Below are 19,420 nucleotides of genomic sequence, written 5' to 3'. Positions count from 1 at the left end.
GATTACAGGTTTTTTCCTGTAACTGTAATGGAATACAGTTAAATTTTTTTGTTATCTGATTACCCGCTCTCTCTCTCTTTTTCTCTCTCTCTCTTCTTCCTCTCTCGCCCTCTTTCGCACTTTCTCTCATCGTAGAAATTGTAATCCCTCGAAGTAATCCCCATTTTTAATAAGTGTACCTGCAATCTGATTACATGTTTTGTCCCCCTGAAACTGTAATGGAATACAGTTAAAAAAAAATTGTAATCTGATTACGTAACGGCGGTACATGTATTCCGTTACTTCCCAAGCCTGTAAATATAATAGTAATAATAATAAAAGTAACAGTAATAATAATAATAATAATAAAAATAATAATAATAATACAACACTAACTTAGGGTACAACAAAAAGATACAAAGAAACCCAACAAACTTACCATTAACGATAAAACGCATACCGGTAATTAAAGACAACTATTTATAACTACCGCTAAGCATACTGGTATGCTTATTGTCAACTTCACCAGCGACAGCAAGAGTTGAATCTAACCTTATTCCGTGACGTGATTTAGTAAAATAGTCTTCATAACTATAGTTTATTGGTAAATTATGTTTGCTGTTGTAGTAGTAGATGTTGTGTTTGTCTTTTTGTTGTTCCCTGTTTTTCTTTTTCTTTTCACTGACAGTTACATTTGTATTCTGTTTAGCGACCACATTGTTCGTTTTCATTTTATGTTGGGGGTGCTACATCACTTGGCACACAAAGAAAACTATTTGCGCATAGAATTGGTCTATACACCAATCCTTCAATTGAATCAAGGTTATTAGACACATAACGTTTTTTTCTTGCACAGAAGAAATACACAAAACAACTAATACTCAAACTAATAAACACTCAACTTAAATGAAGTATTTTGAAGCGTCTAAAAAAAATGAATAAAAAGTAACAAATGTGCTCTGAAAACTAATTAAAACAAATAATTAAAAAAGCAACCTCAAAATGAGAATAAGAAGTAACGATAAAAAATATTGCCAAACTATTATAACCCTACTGTGAACACGTGTGCACATACCGCAATGGAGCACTTAATAGAAAAGTGAGAAAGCAAATATTGTTTTTGTCGGTGGGCAAGTAATGCAACAGCCTTGAATGAATGCATGGCATCGCTGTTTCAATAATTCTGTGGGAAAGTGTTTTTTTCCCCCATGAATCATGCATTTGTGGTATTTGAAAGTTGAAGGCTGTTTTGACAATCATTTTTATTCCCATTGAATTTTTCCTCATTCACATATCTACGCACTGTATCATTAGGTGGAAATTTGCACCCTCCGGGGCAGAAACACTGACAAAAGAAGTTGTGAATTAAAAGAGCTCTTGTGTCGATTGTGGAAAAATATATATATATATATATATATATTTATAAACCCGCATATTGGCATTACTGTGTTTTTACTGACTTTTTATACATACTGTACTTCTGTGTAGCAGTTTCCAGGAGTGTTGATCTTGCCCTGGCAGATTGAATTCGTAGTCTGGATTGTGGTGAAGGAGATGGTTTGAGAAAAGATGAATTGATGTAATTATCTTTTCACCTTGCTTGCTTTCTGTCATTTTGTTTGATAAAATACATATTTCGTATATATTATACATATTTATATATCTTGTGCCTGTGCACCATTTTGTGTGAAGACCCTCTTTTTACCTTTCAGTATTTATATCATTTTTCCAATGAATAAATTGCATTAATGGTGCGTCCATATGCAAAAAAAAATTTTGCAAGTGTGTATTTACTCGTTAGCCAGCATTGCATATTTCCACTGATAATGTGTCATGTGACGGAGGACTTGTTTTATCCCGTAAACACTCGCCTTTCTTCGGCCACGTAAATGTGTGACTCATGAACTGAACGCATACAGTAAAGTGCTCGCAGGTGGCGAGTGGGTGGCGGTATAATGATACTCAAGATGTTCCTTCAGTGGCCTGTCTTAATAATGCAACCATTAAGAGGAATAATTGTGGCTGGAGCATAATGATTTGCATGGAAGCAAATGTATAAGAATTACAATTAGAACTGCATTTAAATGAGATGAGCATTGGGAGGATTTCTGTAAAAACAAAAAAACATTGACCTATCTTTTTTTGTTTTTACAGTCTCCTTATCCTGCAGTGTGCTCAAAGTGCTCACTGCTCTAAGCTATTCTCAATGCACATTTTTGTGATGTCATAACATATTGGGATAGGCCAGTATATTGAAAATCTCTACCTTTGGCTATATTTATACCGCATACCACTTACATTGTTGATACTGCTCACCAAAGGTGGGCACGTAAATGAATTTTGAGCATCCGTCATTCATTAACTCTTTTCCTGCCGTCAACGTTACTTAACGTTAACGGAAATCCCACCGAGTACCCCCATCAACGTTAATTGACGTCATTTGTTTTTCGATGTGCAGCTCTGGTTTCATGAATGAGCTGAAAAATCAAAAACATCCACGAACTATGGCCAGCGGATGGCAGCATTGTATCTCTTTTCAATGGGATCCTGTGAATCAAATGACATGGCAGATCTTAGGAAATACGTTTTCAAGGATGTCGTGAATGATTTGAGTTTCACTAAACAAAAAATATTAGTGTCAAAGTTACTGTTGTGCTTTTCACAAAAAGCTTGTTTTCTCATTTTAGTTTGGTGTCACTCAAATTACCTAATTTCAAATGGTGATTACTAAGGAACGGAATAAGGTAGAATCATACTTTTTTTTTCCTAATTAGAGAATGGAATCCAACCTTTCATATTGTATTCACCATGTATATGTAGTCATAGCACACATTATTCTGTTTGCCTTGAAAGATGTGTGAAAGTGCTTGAAATCGGCTTGCACTTGTCTTTTTGGATAACGTTTGGCAGTAAAATAGTTCATCACACTTCCGTCATCATTAATCCCTCAATATTTCAAGCTAAACCGCATTGTTAATTGTCATTCCGCAGCGAAACTGACGGATTGATGATAACATTGACGGACGAAACCCACAAGCCAGCAAGGCTTAGTCCGTCAAGTCTTTGTTTCCCGTCATTTGTCAACAAAACGGGCATTCATCATTGACGGACCTTCCTCTGCCAAATGCTTGTTTTATTCTAATCATAGTGGCATTTAAAAGTAAAAATAACACAAGGTAGAATACTTTCCCTGTATCCAGATCTAAATGTAGAAAACTAAACTATCAGGCCCGCAGACCACTGAATCTCTGAGGTCCAAAAACAGACTCAACACAAAGTGAGAAACAATCACGAGAAGAACAACAAAAGCTCAATGCGTCGACGTAAAACTAATACGGAATACAAAGACTAAACGTCCCGAGCCACAGTGAAAGGACGGCGCCATGAACACAAATAACACAGACGCTAACCTACATTTAAAACATATAAATATGAAATCACCAAAGGTAGTAGTAGGAGTAGTGCAGCCATTTATTGTAGAAAGTCGCAATATACGAGAACGAGATTCGACAACAACGAGTCAACTCGAAAGACAATGGATGTAAGCCATACAATTCTCTGATTGTCTTATAAGCAGGTGAGGAGAAGTAAGCTCCGCCCACCCATGCTCACCAAGACTGGAGGACAAACAAAAAGGCACAACAAGCAGGCAAAGAAAACAAAACCAATATCATGATGGCAGACTTCAAAATTACACTTCACAACAGCAGGGGGAGCCTGGGAGCAAAAATGAATGTGTTTTTGTTGGTCTTAATGTAAGCAAATATAGATTTTATATATTATGTGAGGTATTTTGGACTTCGGCGGTGGTTGGGTAAAAAAAAAAAAATGCCAAAGGGACAGCTACGTTGCTGTATGTCGGCAAGTTGTGTAAACAGTCCATCTTCCTCTAATACTTTATAAGCCGCTGGCAGACTATCAGGGCTCCTTTGATTTGGAGTATTTATTCTTTGTAGAGGGAACCACTTACAGGTTGAAGAGACGTTCATTAGTGCATGACAGACTTTCCTGCGGGATATCTTATACTCTTGCATTTCATGTTTAATTCATCATTAGACTGCAGGCACTTTAATAGGAATACTGTCAAGAGAAAACAGTAACTATAAACTACCCAAATTGGAGGCAAACATTGATCTTTTAATGTTCCCCGAGACATCAAAAGGCAGAGAAGTTGAGCAAGCTGAACGTTTATAAAGTGCACAGAACTTCACATGTCAGAATGCGTATGATTTATGAAGCCTTCACTGGGCTGGTCCAGTACAGTTCATGACAGCTGGCAAAGCCATTAATCATGTGATGTGTATCACACACTTCCCATGGGGCTGATCTACTGTCATTGATCATTTTAATGTCAACGGTGTTGGGACAGACACACGGCCTGCAGACATTATTCTTTAAATAAAGATGGCATGTCTTAACCATTTTTGTGATTTGGTGATCAACCAGTTTGGGGTTAGCCTGGATGCTCACTGTTTGAATGTAGAAAATACATGCACTTTTGCTTTCATCTTAATTGCTGATGGGGACACCGGCAATGATTAGATGGAGGTGACTAAACGGCACCCAGGGTTGGGAGGGTTACTTTTAAAATGTAATTCGTTACAGTTATAAGTTACCTGCTAAAAAAAAATGTAGTTAGTAATGTAATCCAAGTATCATAATATTAAAGTAATGTAACTGGATGACTTTTGGATTACTCCAATATGGAGGATGCTCATGAAGACAAAATAAAAATAAATATCACCACAATATATATTTTACACAATGTGCCCCTGCTATTTGCGGGTAATAGGGACCCGGGCAGCCTACAAATTGCCAAAATCCTCGTGTAATTAAAAAGCATGTAGGCTATTAATTGATTGATTGAAGGCCATATGCTGTTTTCGAACTGTCACTGAAAGCAACCACACCTTACAGTTTGATAGATGGATGGATGGATAGATGCATAGATAGATAGATAGATAGATAGATAGATAGATAGATAGATAGATAGATAGATAGATAGATAGATAGATAGATAGATAGATAGATAGATAGATAGATAGATAGATAGATAGATAGATAGATAGATAGATAGATAGATAGATAGATCCAATGAAGATGATAATGCGTGACATCAACTGCAAAATGAACTTTTATCCCAGTCACAAGTTTAGCCATGTATATGTTGTGTATGATTTGTATGATGTTTAAAAAGTGACTTGGTGGGAGGAAGATTTGTTTGGAAGGTGTAACTCACTCATTATGGTTGTAGGCTAGCGGGCTAGCTAGCAAGAAGCTACAGCGCGTAGCATGCCGCTGGACTCTCAGCTCAAACTTTCGCTCCGAGTAAGTTCTAGTGAATACCGGTCGCCATTTCCTACTCTCGTCTGTGAAGCTTTTTCAAACTGCCCGCGTGTGGAGGACACGACTAGTTAGTTCGTTTGTTCCCACCTCCCTGACATGTAGCAACGGTCCCACTCGCGCGGGCGTGCACGCGCTCTCTCGCTCTGTCCTTCTCTCTCGCTCTGTCATTCTCTCTCTCTCTCTCTCTCTCTCTCTCTCTCGCTCTGTGCTTCTCTCTCGCTCTGTCATTCTCTCTCTCTCTCTCTCTCTCTCGCTCTCTCGCTCTGTGCTTCTCTCTCTAGGTCACCGAAACACTGAACTAAAACGACACTCATATTTTGCCTTAACACAACAGCATCAAAATCATTTCAGTGGTTCACTCACTGAAGATAATTGTCGCTGTTATTGCCACAGTAACCCTAGATCATTGATCATGAAGATCATGATTGTCAGGAAGTAGATCACTCAGGAGGAGACAAAGCGGAAATGGAAGTGGCAAACCATGAAATGAATGAAACAGACAAGCTGCTGTGTGAGTCACTGCTTCAAGAAAACCCCAAGAAATTAAGATGTTAACCAAGTGGAGAAAGATGAGCCTTACTGAACAAACTCCAAATGAGTGAAACTCATATTGACTAATTGTCTACATGCTAACATGCAATGCTTTTCTCAACTGTTTGTTGCATGTTATACTAGCCATTATCTTAGCATTGAAATGCTAGTTTACTGATTAGCAAGTCCTAGGTGTGTGGTAACCCAGCTATTAGCTTAGCCATCATGCTAATGCTGACATGCTAAACTCTTGTGACTTTTCTGTTGTTGAAGTATTCATTTTCTGCTACTTTACTTATTAGCTTGATATGCTAATGCTAATTGCTAAGTCAAAGCTACGTACCATGTGGCCTGCGAATGTGATGACCTGAAGCCATGCTAGCCTAACCTTATGCTGCATTCAAGAAAAGTGTGAAGTCAGACTTTTCGGACTTCATACCATAAGTGTGCACTGGAACGCCCATTTGGACTCAAGATCCGGGACCCTGACTTCACTGACCGGCTTCAATCTGACGTCACTGATCGAGAATTGCTAACCCACAGACTGTGAATAGCAAAACATAATTGACAAGATTTTAACATATTTATTTATCTTTATTTATTCCTACTTTAATATAATTATTTCACATAGGTCACAACGTGATTTGGAACGACTGTGTTAATCAGAACTACAAACAATTTGTCTCAATCAGCCATCGTTGTTGTTTACATTTGCCTCAAACACTTTGAGGTGGGAACTGAGACAATCCGAGTGGGATAAATCCGACTTTCCGCCTTCCTCGAACGTTAGCCTAGTTAGCTTAGCTTGTGCTTGTACCATGTAGCTATGGTGTTTAGTGTTTGTTAAATACCTGTACTAATCCTTTAGTTATTTAAAGTGTTTAGGAACTATTTGCAATGATAATCTAAGATTTATTTCATGTATCAATGCCATTTAAGGTTTTCAACCTGATTGTGACAAGAAAATGTGTCATCTGAGTAGCCTACATTCCTGCTGTTGTTGGCCATTTTTGAGTTCAGGCAGAAATTGTGGCAAAATTTAAAATGAATTCTTTATTTTCCAGACCAAATGTAATTGTCCGACTCTGATTTGGTTTTTATTACTGTCTATTTACATTTGCATAGTCAAATGTTCAATATCACTGAGTTGACATGTACTGAACTTCAGGCAAAATCAGCTAAACAGCTATTTGAATGTCAACAAGGGCCAGCAGCAACACAAGCAGAATACCATTAGGTATGTAATCTTCAGTTTGCCTGAAATGATTCCTTCCATTGGTTTAGATGCAGAAACACTAGATATTGATATTTTATAGTCCCTGTAATAAATACTTACAATGCATAAGTATCAGATTTATTGGCCAAGTATGTAAAACCACACAAGGGATTTGTCTTCACAGTCACAACCTGTCCAACAAACATGAAAAATAACAATGACCAACAGATGCAGAGAGACCGGGAAGCCTGGCGGTTCCCTTACGCCCCATAATATTGATTGTACATGTGAAATATGTATACATTATTCCACAGTGTCCAAGATGATTTTTCTCACAGTCAGTGGGGAAGTGTTATATAAATGAATATTGAACCATACAAAAGATGACATGAATAATTCTTTTCTGGCAGCTAAGTTGAATAAGTCTGTTTGAGAAAGAGCTTCTTTGCTGCTGCAGTGTCACGGTGAGGAACGATTGTCCGAAATGGAAAGAAGCAGAGGCCTGAAGGTTAGAACTGCTCATAATTATTTCCCCCCTTGACTACGGCCCCTCTTCCAGTTGAAGAAAAAAAGCCCCAAGGCATGATGCCGCTGCCACTGTGCTTCACTGCAGCTATGCTTTTTGTGATGACCAGTATTGTGTTTGCACCGTTAAACATGCCTTCTCATTTACTTATCTCACAAAAACCTGGCACTTGAACAGGAGTCAGTTTATATCCACCGTTAACTACTGTGCCACCACAATGCGCAACACTTGTGTCGAGGACCTTGCCTTGATTGTATTGTCCGTTTTTATGGAGACAGCTGCCCTTCAACAGACACTCAGAAAAGCATCGCACAACACCAACGCCGACGTGTTGAAGTTCAGAGAATATCGATAACTCGTAGTAACGTTGAGTTGCTCACTGCCCTCCATGAAGACCGCAGACAATTTCCTGCGGGGGTGGCAAGTGGAGCCTGCAAGCATTCAATGGCCAAAGTGTTTTAATCACGATGTCGCAGGCATGAGCCACCTTTAAGAGCACAGCACAACATGATGAATGATCATCCGCCCGGCACAAACGCTGCAGTCCGCTATGATTGTGCAGTGGAAACGGCTGATAAGTGGCATCTGGGGGGATGATTAATTGATGCAAACACATTTCAATTTAACAGCCCTTTGATCAATTATTAATAAACCGACCCCTCCCCCAATCGCTCAACCACCCACCTTTATTATGTGTGGGATAATCCATCCTAACAAGCATGAATTCTATTGAGAAGCTTAAGAATTAATTGGTGTAAATTGAAACTCGAGGACATGCAGTTACTTCCGCTTTTTAGCCCTGTGATGTTTCTATGAGACAGACCCCTTCCTTTCAAATTAATGAAAAGTAACAGAGAACTCACTTTCGGACAGCCAGGCTCACACACATTCTTGAGGAAGCTGTAAATTGGAGCGCAGATTCCTCAGTGGACCTTCAAGGTGAGAGAGAGCTTGTGAATGTGCTGCCGGTAAGTTGGAAATTGTTCCCCCTCAAGGCATCGCCGCCTTCATTCTTGTAATCTTGCTTGTCTTGCAGTCTGGTAGCGGACGGGGAGGAAAAAAAGTAAATCAAAAATACTCCTTCTGAGGATTGAGAATTGTCCAAGGGCCTTACTTTTAAAATGCTTCCACAGTACACTGAGGTTTTTATTGGCTTTCCTGATTGCCTGGCAGTCACAGGTAATATAGATGGCATTTCTTGTAAAATGGGGAAATATCTACAATGGCAATTTCATGAATATGTTTGCACTCTTATAACTATGGAGGTCAAACAATAGCACAGAATGCAATATTTAGAAAGGAGTTACCCCATTTGGTTCATGCAGCCTCACTTATAGCAATATCAATCATCTACAATAGAAGTCATAACAAATTAAGGGTTCTTCTATTTACTCCCAAAAGATGCATATCCCATAATACAAAATTGGGAAACACACTTGCTATCATTATGTGTGGTGTTCTCAAAATAACCATACCAGGACACCACACGCATAACACTCAGCGGCTTTTCATCCACCTAATTTTCAAGAATTGTGAAAATAAACCTGAATGGAAACAATACAAATTTGTAAAAAAGGCACACGTTTTGCTCAGTATTACATCACATGCATATATTATAGTCACAAAAAATGGTGGCGGACAATAAAATAAGATAAGCCACATGATTGTTGTGTGCATTTTCATGAAATTTGCTTCATTTTTATTTTAACATTTGGCTGTAAACCCTCTTGAAACGCTCTCATACACCCTAAAAACAGATTGGTCAAATTTACCAAAGAAAAATGTTACATTTGACCAATCTAGCTGGTAGTTAGTTATGTGTCCGAGAGATCCTTTGGTTAAAATAACCAGAATGGTAGGTTTTTTTTCAACCAATACAAATAGGTGATTGTCACACCCACCTAAGTGGGGCGAAATTCGTTCTCTGCATTTGAACCATCCCCTGAGGGGGGCGGTGAGCAGCAGCAGGGGCCACGCTTGGGAATCATTTGTAGATCTAACCCCCTAATTCCACCCCATAATGCTGAGTGTCAAGTTTTATAGTCTTTGGTATGATTCAGCCAGGGATTGAACCCACAACCTCCCAGTCTCAGGGTAGACAATACCACTAGGCCACTGAGCTGGTCACGCCTATAGTGCTCTATCTAGACACACATTTCCAATGTAAACACTATATCATATATTGTAATCACTTATAATAATTAATACATGCATTTAGAATACAATACATTGATACAATAAATATTTCCAAGTGATCTCTCTAGACTTGCTTTCTATTGTAACAAATTTCATTGGTTGTTTGGCTAACCAATAAAATTGGTATGCTTGTAACCACCCGGAATGGTCAATGTCTGACCAATCTATTGGTTAATCAAGCCAATATGAGCTAAACCTACTTGATTGGTAGTTTTCGTCTCTTCTCAGTATTCACAAAATAATAAATGGAAATGGGCGTAAGTCGCATATTCGTTTTGCACATTTTCACCAAATTTGCTCACAAATTTCAATTTGCATGAAACCCCCATTAACTCATTAACGGCTTTAGACGTTAAAGATCCATTTTTGCTGGGCTGGTAGAGAATGAGTTAATATGGCCACAGACAATTGCAAGTCTCCCTCAAAACTCGATGCCTACTTGAAAATACAAAAACGTGTACTAACAGTCAGCACAACCAGTTGCGCCTCTCTTCGTGTACACCGGCAATATAGCAAGCTATACCTGTATGTCTCTTTCTAATTGGCTGACTTATTGAAATATTGAACAAGTATAATATTTATGAGCAGAGAGGAAAAGCTACTCTTTTCACACCCCACACTACAGTATAATCTATCCGGATAATCTTATAGAGACATGTGGGAATTGGCGTCCAAGGAAAATCACAACATTTGTCCCTATTATCGGTGTGTATCCCACTTCAGCAACTTTGCTATATTGGGTAATAGATATATTTTATAGGAGCCATCTCTTCCAAGGCTCTGTGACCCCTTGTTCACCCATGTATGAATAATTCATTTAGATGCAGGGTATAAAAAAGTATAAAAGGAAATATGTATTGTTGGCGATCCGGGAGTTAAAGCAACGAGATGTGCCAGGCGCAATTATAGGACAGGAAGACGAATAAGTGCTCCCATGTACTGCAGTGGCTCCCGCTTGTCCCTTTAGCTGTGTTCTCATCCCATGGAGTCGGTGTGGATGGCTGCATTAAGACACACAGGTCTACTGATAGGGATTGAAAGTGACCCTCTGCTCTCAACAGTGGTGCAGAGCTGCCCGGCGTCAGGCTAAGCCACTTTGACTCTCTCGGCTGCCTTAATTGCTCTGTGAACCCGGTCGCAGCATTGAGCGGCCTGACTTCACTGCGCCCCTGGGAGTGTATTACCGCGACTCTGTCCAACTAATCGCCTCCTTTGTTCCCCATCATCCCCGCACAGTTTGTCTACATGTAATGACAGGCCAGCCACGATGTAGCGAGCGCCGCACCCTCTTTCTCATGCTCCCCGGGCCACCGATCACTCTCTTATTTCTTCAATTCACAGATATTGATGAGTGCAAACTGAAGAGGTCAATGAAAGCATTTCAGCGCAGTCTATTTACAAAAAAACGAAAATAGTCTAAGCTATTGTGTGCCCTTTTTCCACTGCATAATAGGAAGGTAACTATCCAAATGTCACAATATCACGAAATGAGCCTTACGATACGATAATTATCACAAAGTTGTGGGGAATTTGGCAACACAAAAAAAAAGGCTATATTGGGGAGGAAAAGCACAATATTGCCTTATTGTACAACATAACAGCAGTGCCAAAGAACTATGCTTGGCCAGCCATTTTATTGTCATTGCCACGTGCTCCAATTGGCTCAGCAGCACAAAGTACAGTATCATGGTCTATGTAGTTCACGATGCTGTGTTTGGCTGAAGCAATCGAAAAGCGATGTTGAGAAAGTATTTGCTGGTATGACGAGCAAAATGCATGTGAATGTCTCGTCTATACAATGCTAATTAGCTGAGGCCGTAATTATACATATAAGTACAGCTAATATTAATCTTAATGTAAATAAACGACCTAAAACACTATTAGCGCTTAATATCGAGGCACTGACTTGCTAATGCACGCACATATTGGGAATGGAGTCAATTTGTGGAGCAACTGAAACGTGCTGCGATTAGCGTGGGTCTTTACCATAGGTGGCCAAAACATGCGTAATTAAAATTAAGCTGCACTAATAAATTACACTCTAAAAATGGAAAAACTACCAATCTAGTTGGTTAAGCTTATATTGGCTTGATTAATTTATAGATTGGTCAGACAATAACCATTCCGGGTGGTTACGGGCATACCAATTGTATTGGTTAGCCAAACAACCTGCCCACCGCTCCCTCAGAGGATGGCTTAAATACGGAGAACAAATTTCGCCCCACTTAGGTGGGTGTGACAATCACTGGTATTTTTTTGTCAGCCTCTGACACAGATTAACCAATCTCTTGGTCAAAATTACCAATTTGTATCGGTTGGCCCAATCACCAATGTACAGTATATTGGTTGTAAACACCTACCATTCTAGAGTGGTTGTTTTTTTGTCAGACACATAACTACCAGCTAGATTGGTCAAATTTAACGTTGTTGTTTTTTTTGTGGTTAATTTGACCAATCTGTTTTTATTATATAATCACCAGAGGGTGCTGGAACTGCACAAATGGAAACAGTCAGGCCTTTTTAACAGATGTGCGTCTTTTTATATCGTAACATGACAATGACGATATCGTGATATTGCCGTTATTGTTCCATTCTGATTGCATAATACCTACCATGTGGCCACGACTACTTCCGTTTGGCATGTTTCCATGGACAAAACGAATCCATGCCTTGTAGAGGTTAAGCTTGAAATCATTGTTTTTGTCATCAGCTACAGCAAAAAGAGACAAAGAGAGGTTAGTAACAACTACACACCTGAAAACAGCTTTATCCATAGTTACAGCCGTGATGTTACTATCAACAAGTTGAAACAAAGAGGTAAGAAGGATATAGAGAAGAGACGAGGAGGGGAAGCTCTGTGTATCATGAGAGATCCCCTGCCGGGTTTTGGCCCATAGCAGCATAACCAAGAGATGAGCCAGGAGAAGCCTGATTCATCCCTGACTATAACCTCGATCAAAAAGGGAAGTTAAGTCTACTCTTGAATAGAGAGAGAGTGTCTGCCCTGCAGACAGCGTTAGGAAGATGGTTCCACGGGAGAGACGCCTGATAGCTAAAGGCTCTACCTTCAATACTCCTTTAAAATTTTTAGAACCACAAGTAAATGTAAGCTCTGGGAGTGTAGCAGTCCATTGAGTCTGATAAGGCACCACAAGCTCTTTAAGGTACGATGGTGCCTGGCCACGGATGTGTCGTATGTGAGGGGGATTTTAAATTCAATTGTAAATTGAAAAGGAAACCAATGTCGAGATGCCAGTACAGGAGATCTCTTCCCATGGTTCTGGTTAGAAGTCATGTGTTGTGGACCCGCTGGAGCGTCTTGACTGATTTGCTTGGGCAACCTACTAGCAAAGGTCCTGATCCCATTCTTGATGTCTTTGAGACGTACCTTAAATTTGGATAGCTGACTGGTTTCATTTGGTTTACTTTGATAAAGTGATGTGTTGACAGTGTATTCTACTTCTAACAATACTGCCTAAGGGAATAGACTGAACAGTATTGGTCTAAACACAGATTCCTGTGGGATGCCAGGGGCACAGATTTGTAATTTACAATGGCTACAACCTGTAAGCGATCAGACAAACAACACGTTCTAATCTCTATATTAGGATGAATGGGGGTCATTAGTAGCAAATACTATGATTGTTATGTAAACATGATTAATGTATGACTTATTTGTGAAACTACAATGCAAATACTGTACTTTTTTCTTTCTTTCTAGTTTTCACGGTGCAGAACAATAAAAAGATCAAAGATTATCGACACCCGTTCGAAACGCTCTGCGTCTTCGTTTAAAAATCCAAGGGGCCGCTACATACTACACAAAGATTCAACAGGTCGAGTACACAAACAAGATGTTTGTTTGTTTGTTTGTGTTTGTTTGTTTGAATCAACAAACCCTGACCAAATGTCCTAAATTCTGGCTTTGCAGAAAGTCATGAAAAACTTTGGCGACTGCTTTCTTGAGCATCCATCTCATCCATCCATCATCTACCGCTTATCCGTCCTTGAGCATCGTGGAAAGAAAAGGAAGTTAGCCTCAAACATCTGGATTAAGATTATTTTATTTAGGAAGTTTGATTATAGCCCCTTTAAATGACTTTGCTTATTGATAAAGACCCACAGCCTGTTAATAAAGTCATTTAGATCATGTGGAATATAGCAATGCCAACCAGCGCTACAGCATCTTTAAAAAAAAAATGGGTAAGAATTGGATCTAACAAAGATATACAGAAAATGTAGAGAACAAATCAGAACATTGATGGCATAGAAAATGGCACAGCAAGCCTCTTACTAAAACCTTTTTAGCCATCTAGACGAAGCGGTAGGGAAAGTGCGTTAAGTGACTCAGCAGAAATGACATCATCAATCAAATTGCTGTGACCATGGGTGGACCGAAGGTAAGTGCTCCTCTATTAAAAATATATACTCTCTATATATTTTGTAAGGTTTTCAGCCGTAATGAAGTGTCACTCAAACCAATGCAAGCCTGTTACTCGCATGAGCAAAAAATGTCATACTAATAGCAAGGTTTTTCTTTTCTTTTTTTTCCTATGAGATTACATGTGTTCTTGTGGAAGCATAGCAAATAAAACGGAATGTACCCTTCAGCAAAAACTCTTAACATTAGCATTGTTTTGCAACCATGTTACTGCAATTAAAGTAGTCCTAAAAATTCAAAGAAATGTAACTTACCCTACTTAATTGTAAATAATGTTTTTCAGGAACATCAGTATCTCCAACAATGTTTTGCCAAATACAAGCACATGAATGCATTACGTAAAATGTGTTCGATTGCTTGTTGAGCTGGATAAAATACATTACATGATGGTTAGTTTCCTGTTTTTCTTGAATTCAAACAAAAAAAAAAGAACACAAATTCCATGTTTTTCCTGAAAACGACAAAAGATACAATACTATACTATACAATTCTGGAAATGAAAATGACCTTTTATTTTATATATTTTATTGATTCACAGCAGGATTTAAATATAATAATAATATATATCTGATGCTGCATGAGCTTTTTGTTAGTGTTTTGAAATTGTTACTGTATGTTTGCTGATAAAGCCAGCAAGTAAACGTCAGAGACGAGTCTTAGCAAGACCTAACAACAGTAACTTTTGATAGAAGCAAGAAAACTGACCGTCAATGTCAAGGTCATCAACTTCATCTCATGACTGCATGTGTACATTTATCCAGGATGTTTTGTCTTAGTGCTAGCAGATTATGGACAAAAATGGAATGCTATTCTTAACGATAACGGCACTAAAAAAGTGACGGAAAATATTCCCACACTGTGTTACAATGTATTAGATGAGATGATTGTATTAGAAACTTAACTGTCACCTGCGTCGTTACGTACCATATCATTAGCTTTCATTTATTTTAGTCTTTAAATCAACTCTTTCTTTCTCAATATCTAGCCACCCATCCATCCCATCCGTCCGTCCACATCATCTGAACTGCTGCAACTGTCAGGGAAATATTAATGTGCCAAAGAGGTGATTTGAAGATGTTGGCCTTGCTGTACAAACGTAGTCAAAAGTCAAGCATCTAACACATTTACGCATGTGTTTCACGCATAACTGACTGACTGTATAATATATTATGTATCAGAAGAGCCTCTGACTGAAGTCCAACTCTCAGAAACTCTGATGGAATGAGTTTCAGCATAAAAAGCGAAGTCGTTGAAGTCAGATAATGAAAGCTACAAGCTTACAGGTGAGAGATAATATATGTACGTATGGATTCTCCAGTCGACAAATGACCTTCAACTTGCTTTCATTCAGGACCAGATACCCTTTAGCATGAGCTTCTGAATCACTATTTGGGCAATGCCCTTTAAAAACAATGAGATTTAACCAAAGGACAGTGGTGGAATATTATCAGTGAAGGAGCAGCACACCATGTGGTCAAGGGATTGGTTGGAACTGCTCAACTGCACTTTTAAATGATCAAACTGTTCAAAACTACAGAAGTATCTCAAACGCCAAATACCTTAAAACATGTGAAATGTGGCGTTTAGATAACATTGTCTCTTAAAATAAGCCCAAAATGTCTGCATTTGATTCAGTTTGTGGTGTTTGAGTGAAGATGTAGACTGCTACGTTAGCTTCTAACATTAGCTGCTACCTAGCTACCACCAACTGGTTAGCTGCAATAGGTTTGTCAAATAGTAGTGTTACATTTTATACTACATTAGTGGCTGATGTAATAATAAATTCAGCCGTTCAAGTTAAGAGTTTCTGAAGTGTCTTTTACTGTTTCGACTCAAAATAACATTTCCAAGAACTGGATTAAATTAAACACTGTATCAGCTTTTGGAAGGCATTTTGGTGCCAAGCAAATGCAGTACAATTAAAGCTTATACCACAAAGTGTTACTATATTGAGCGACTTCGATTAGCATTTTTTTGTAATTACGGAGTGCTTTTTGATAAATCTATACATTGACTTTTTCAGCACAGCACAGAAGTGTAGCTTTAAGTGAACAGGATGTCATGAGAAATGCGAGCATAATAACTAGTTTGCACAGCACTGTCTTTGTCAAGCTGTAAAGTGCTTTTTGTTCTTGTGATTGGGGCTTTTTTTTTTTTTTTTCACGCATTGCCACACATCACGGTAATGATGTGTGGCAATGTACAATCCTCCTCCTCATTCCCTCTAGTGGCGTTTCTCCCTCCACTAGCATCAAAGAGGTGCACAGCCTGAAACGAATGCATGTGTTAATCACCATCTCCAAAGAATTAAATGATCTCCAACCACTCTGACAATTCATGTGCAAAGGAGAGCTCTCAGTATTCATGAGAGCCATGCTGCGCATTTACATGTAGAAAGAACAGTGTCGAAACATTAAGTGGGAGGTTCAGAGAAAACGGTTCTTGCAGGAGATCAAACCAGTTCAGTGTTCAGTGAGAATTAACTTCCCCATATGTCTCTGGCAGCAGCTAGCTAATGCATCTTTTAACCTGGCTGTGCTCCTGAAATGAGCCGTTAATAACGCATGTTTCATCTGATTTTTTTTCTCCCGTCCTCGGCGTAATTATTTTATGTGAGTCATCCAGCACTGAAATGCATTTCAACAAAGCAACGGGGGTGTTTGGTGGGATGATAATAACTATGCAAATGTTTTAGCTGGTTTATAGAATAAAACCAATGTTCAGATGTTAGAGGTGACACAAATCAAAGTAGATACTCTTCCGGTCCATATGTTTAGTTTCACAAAAAAAGAAAATTTTCTCAGAGTTTGCTGATCAACAAAAAGGGAAAAAGGTAAGGGTGGCGTGGCTCAGTGGTAGAGTTGTTGTCTCCCAACCAAGAGGTTGTGGGTTTGCTCCCATGCCATTGTGGCTACGTCAAAGTATTCTTGAGCAGGATACTGAAGACCTAGTTCCTCCTGATGCTGCGTCATCAGTAGGCGAACGAGTAGTCGAACGTAAAGCGTTTTGAGGGCCTTATAAATTCTGTAGAGTAAATTTGACTCTATTTTGAGTGGGACCAAATAGACTCAGTTTTAGAGTAATATTTACTAGTGATGGGAAAATGAAGCTTCATGAAGCACTTGTGATATTTTTTGACTCCTCTAGATGGCACTCTTGGTTGAAAGATGCAGTGGAAATGTAATCAATTTCCTTTGCACTAGCCTTTATATTTAAACCAAGAGCACCATCTAGGGGAGTCAAAAAATATCACAAGTGCTTCATGAAGCTTCGTTTTTCCATCACTAATATTTACACTTGAAAGAGAGGAAAACAAAGAATTGACCCGCCCCCTCAATAAAAGTCACTCAAGGACTGAGGAACAAATTCACGACCTTCAGCTTGGGAGACAGCCGATCTACTGCCTGGGCCACGCAGCTCCTTCTGTGTGCTAATATATCGCTTGTGTCAGCTGGAATCTTCGTAACTCCAAGAGACCAATCGTTTTTGGTCTCATCTTGGATACAAGTAAACAGTAGAAAGGGCATAGCTCTGGTGGTAGTGTAGCATTCTCCAAAGCTGGAGTTCATGAGTCCGTTCCTCAACCCTTGAGTGACTTTTATTTATTTATTTTTCAATTCTTTAGTTTACTTTAGTGTAAATATTACTCAAAAACTGAGTCTATTTGGTCCCATTCTAAATAGAGTCAAATTTACTCTACGAAATTTACTGTGTAAGATGGAAAAGCGCTATGTACATGAAGTACCATTCTACCTAACGTACAGAATGTGAGTACTTGTCACCTGTTTTTATACGCAAATTGCAAACCCCCAAAACAAAATAATCACTGCACTGTGCCATAATTTGTTGAACATGTATGCAAAGATCAGTCTAAAATTCTAAACAATAAGCCTTTTTCATTATCTGGAAATGCAAAACAATTTATGAAAGGAAAGCGCTTCTTCACAGTTTTAACATTTGTGCCTGTTAATTCATGGATAATTTTTCGGATCAGCATAAAAATAAAAAAATTAAAAAAAGATAAATAGAACTTTGTTAACTTAATTTATTTGTAAAACGCGTTTTCCATAAAATTTAAATAAAAATCAATTCAAATTTAGTGTCTTAATTTTTTTTGTAAAACACCTTTTCCCATTAAGCTAGTGTTTTGTAAAATAAAGATAAAGTTCAAAATTATTATTATTATTTTTTTCTTAATGATGAAAAGACCTCAATGTGCAATTTAAGGCACATTCACTTCCTTTAAACATGGAGAGTGAATTACAAAGCAGCCTTGGTCCAGAATATTGAAAAATAATTAAATAAGTCAGGTACCAGCTGTTAAACTTACCCCAGACGGCAGCTAGACACTAGTTGGTCATGCTAACAGCTAGCCACTAGCCACTTACATCGGAGACTTCTGCCGTTTCATACAATGACGGCGTAACTAATTAGTGGTTTCCTAGCGTCCACAATTAGAGATTGAACATAAGTTCGAGATAGCGTTGTGTTGATGTTGGTTGCAACTACAATGTCAATCAAAGTAACGCCGCGACGTGGACGAACTTCAAAGTAAAAGTGTGTCCTAAGGCTATTTGCATTGCCGTCAATGTATTACTGTATTTGGTCAACTTTATTTTGAAGTTAGGTTTTGCCTGTTTTTTTACGTTGAGTATGTTTCAGCTTCCTTGACATGTCATGTCAAAATGTTATCGACTGTGAATGCGCACTTTGTTTTGTTTTTGCAACCAATCCGCCTGATCCGAACTATCCACAGATCAATGATGATCCGTTGCACCACTACCGTTAATACATACTTTATGGGACCATTGCGGTGGACAAAATAATCCGTGTAAAACTTGGTGTTATTGGTTGGCATTTATTTCGCAACAGTTTTTACAGTACACACAGCACAACACAGTTAAAATTGTCATAAAGCAGACTAATAAAGTTTTCATCGGACAGCGACGATATTTAACAGCGTCTCAAGTTTCAGTATCTACCAAAGTTCAAAAACATTTATTTAAACAATGGTTCAGCAGGCTACCGAGGGAGCGAGTCTGTTTATTTCCCAGAGAGCAGTTTGAAAAGGAAATTGGTTTACACTTGATATGAGCCATTGATCCATAGAGAACAGAGTGCAGATTGCCATTCAGTCGGATTGGAGTGATACGGAGGAGTTCTGGGAGCGATGGAAGCAGATAAG

General features: G+C 38.7%; 1 long non-coding RNA gene across 1 annotated transcript in view; it reads right to left on the bottom strand.

Moving 5' to 3' along the window:
• The window catches only part of LOC147181167 (uncharacterized), an 86,560-nt gene that overhangs the window by 10,018 nt on the left and 57,122 nt on the right, over positions 1–19,420 (bottom strand). Inside the window, exons 6-7 of the long non-coding RNA XR_015095618.1 lie at positions 12,407–12,504; positions 8,462–8,635 (exon numbers count right to left, since the gene is read on the bottom strand). This is a non-coding gene — a long non-coding RNA (uncharacterized LOC147181167). The remainder of the gene's footprint in view (positions 1–8,461; positions 8,636–12,406; positions 12,505–19,420) is intronic.

This window comes from Leptonotus elevatus, chromosome 1 (assembly GCF_054856555.1).
Source record: "Leptonotus elevatus isolate MCC_2025b chromosome 1, RoL_Lele_1.0, whole genome shotgun sequence".
Lineage (NCBI taxonomy): Eukaryota > Metazoa > Chordata > Actinopteri > Syngnathiformes > Syngnathidae > Leptonotus > Leptonotus elevatus.
The sequence above is the reverse complement of the archived record's forward strand: the minus strand, read 5'-3'. Positions and strand labels throughout refer to the sequence as shown.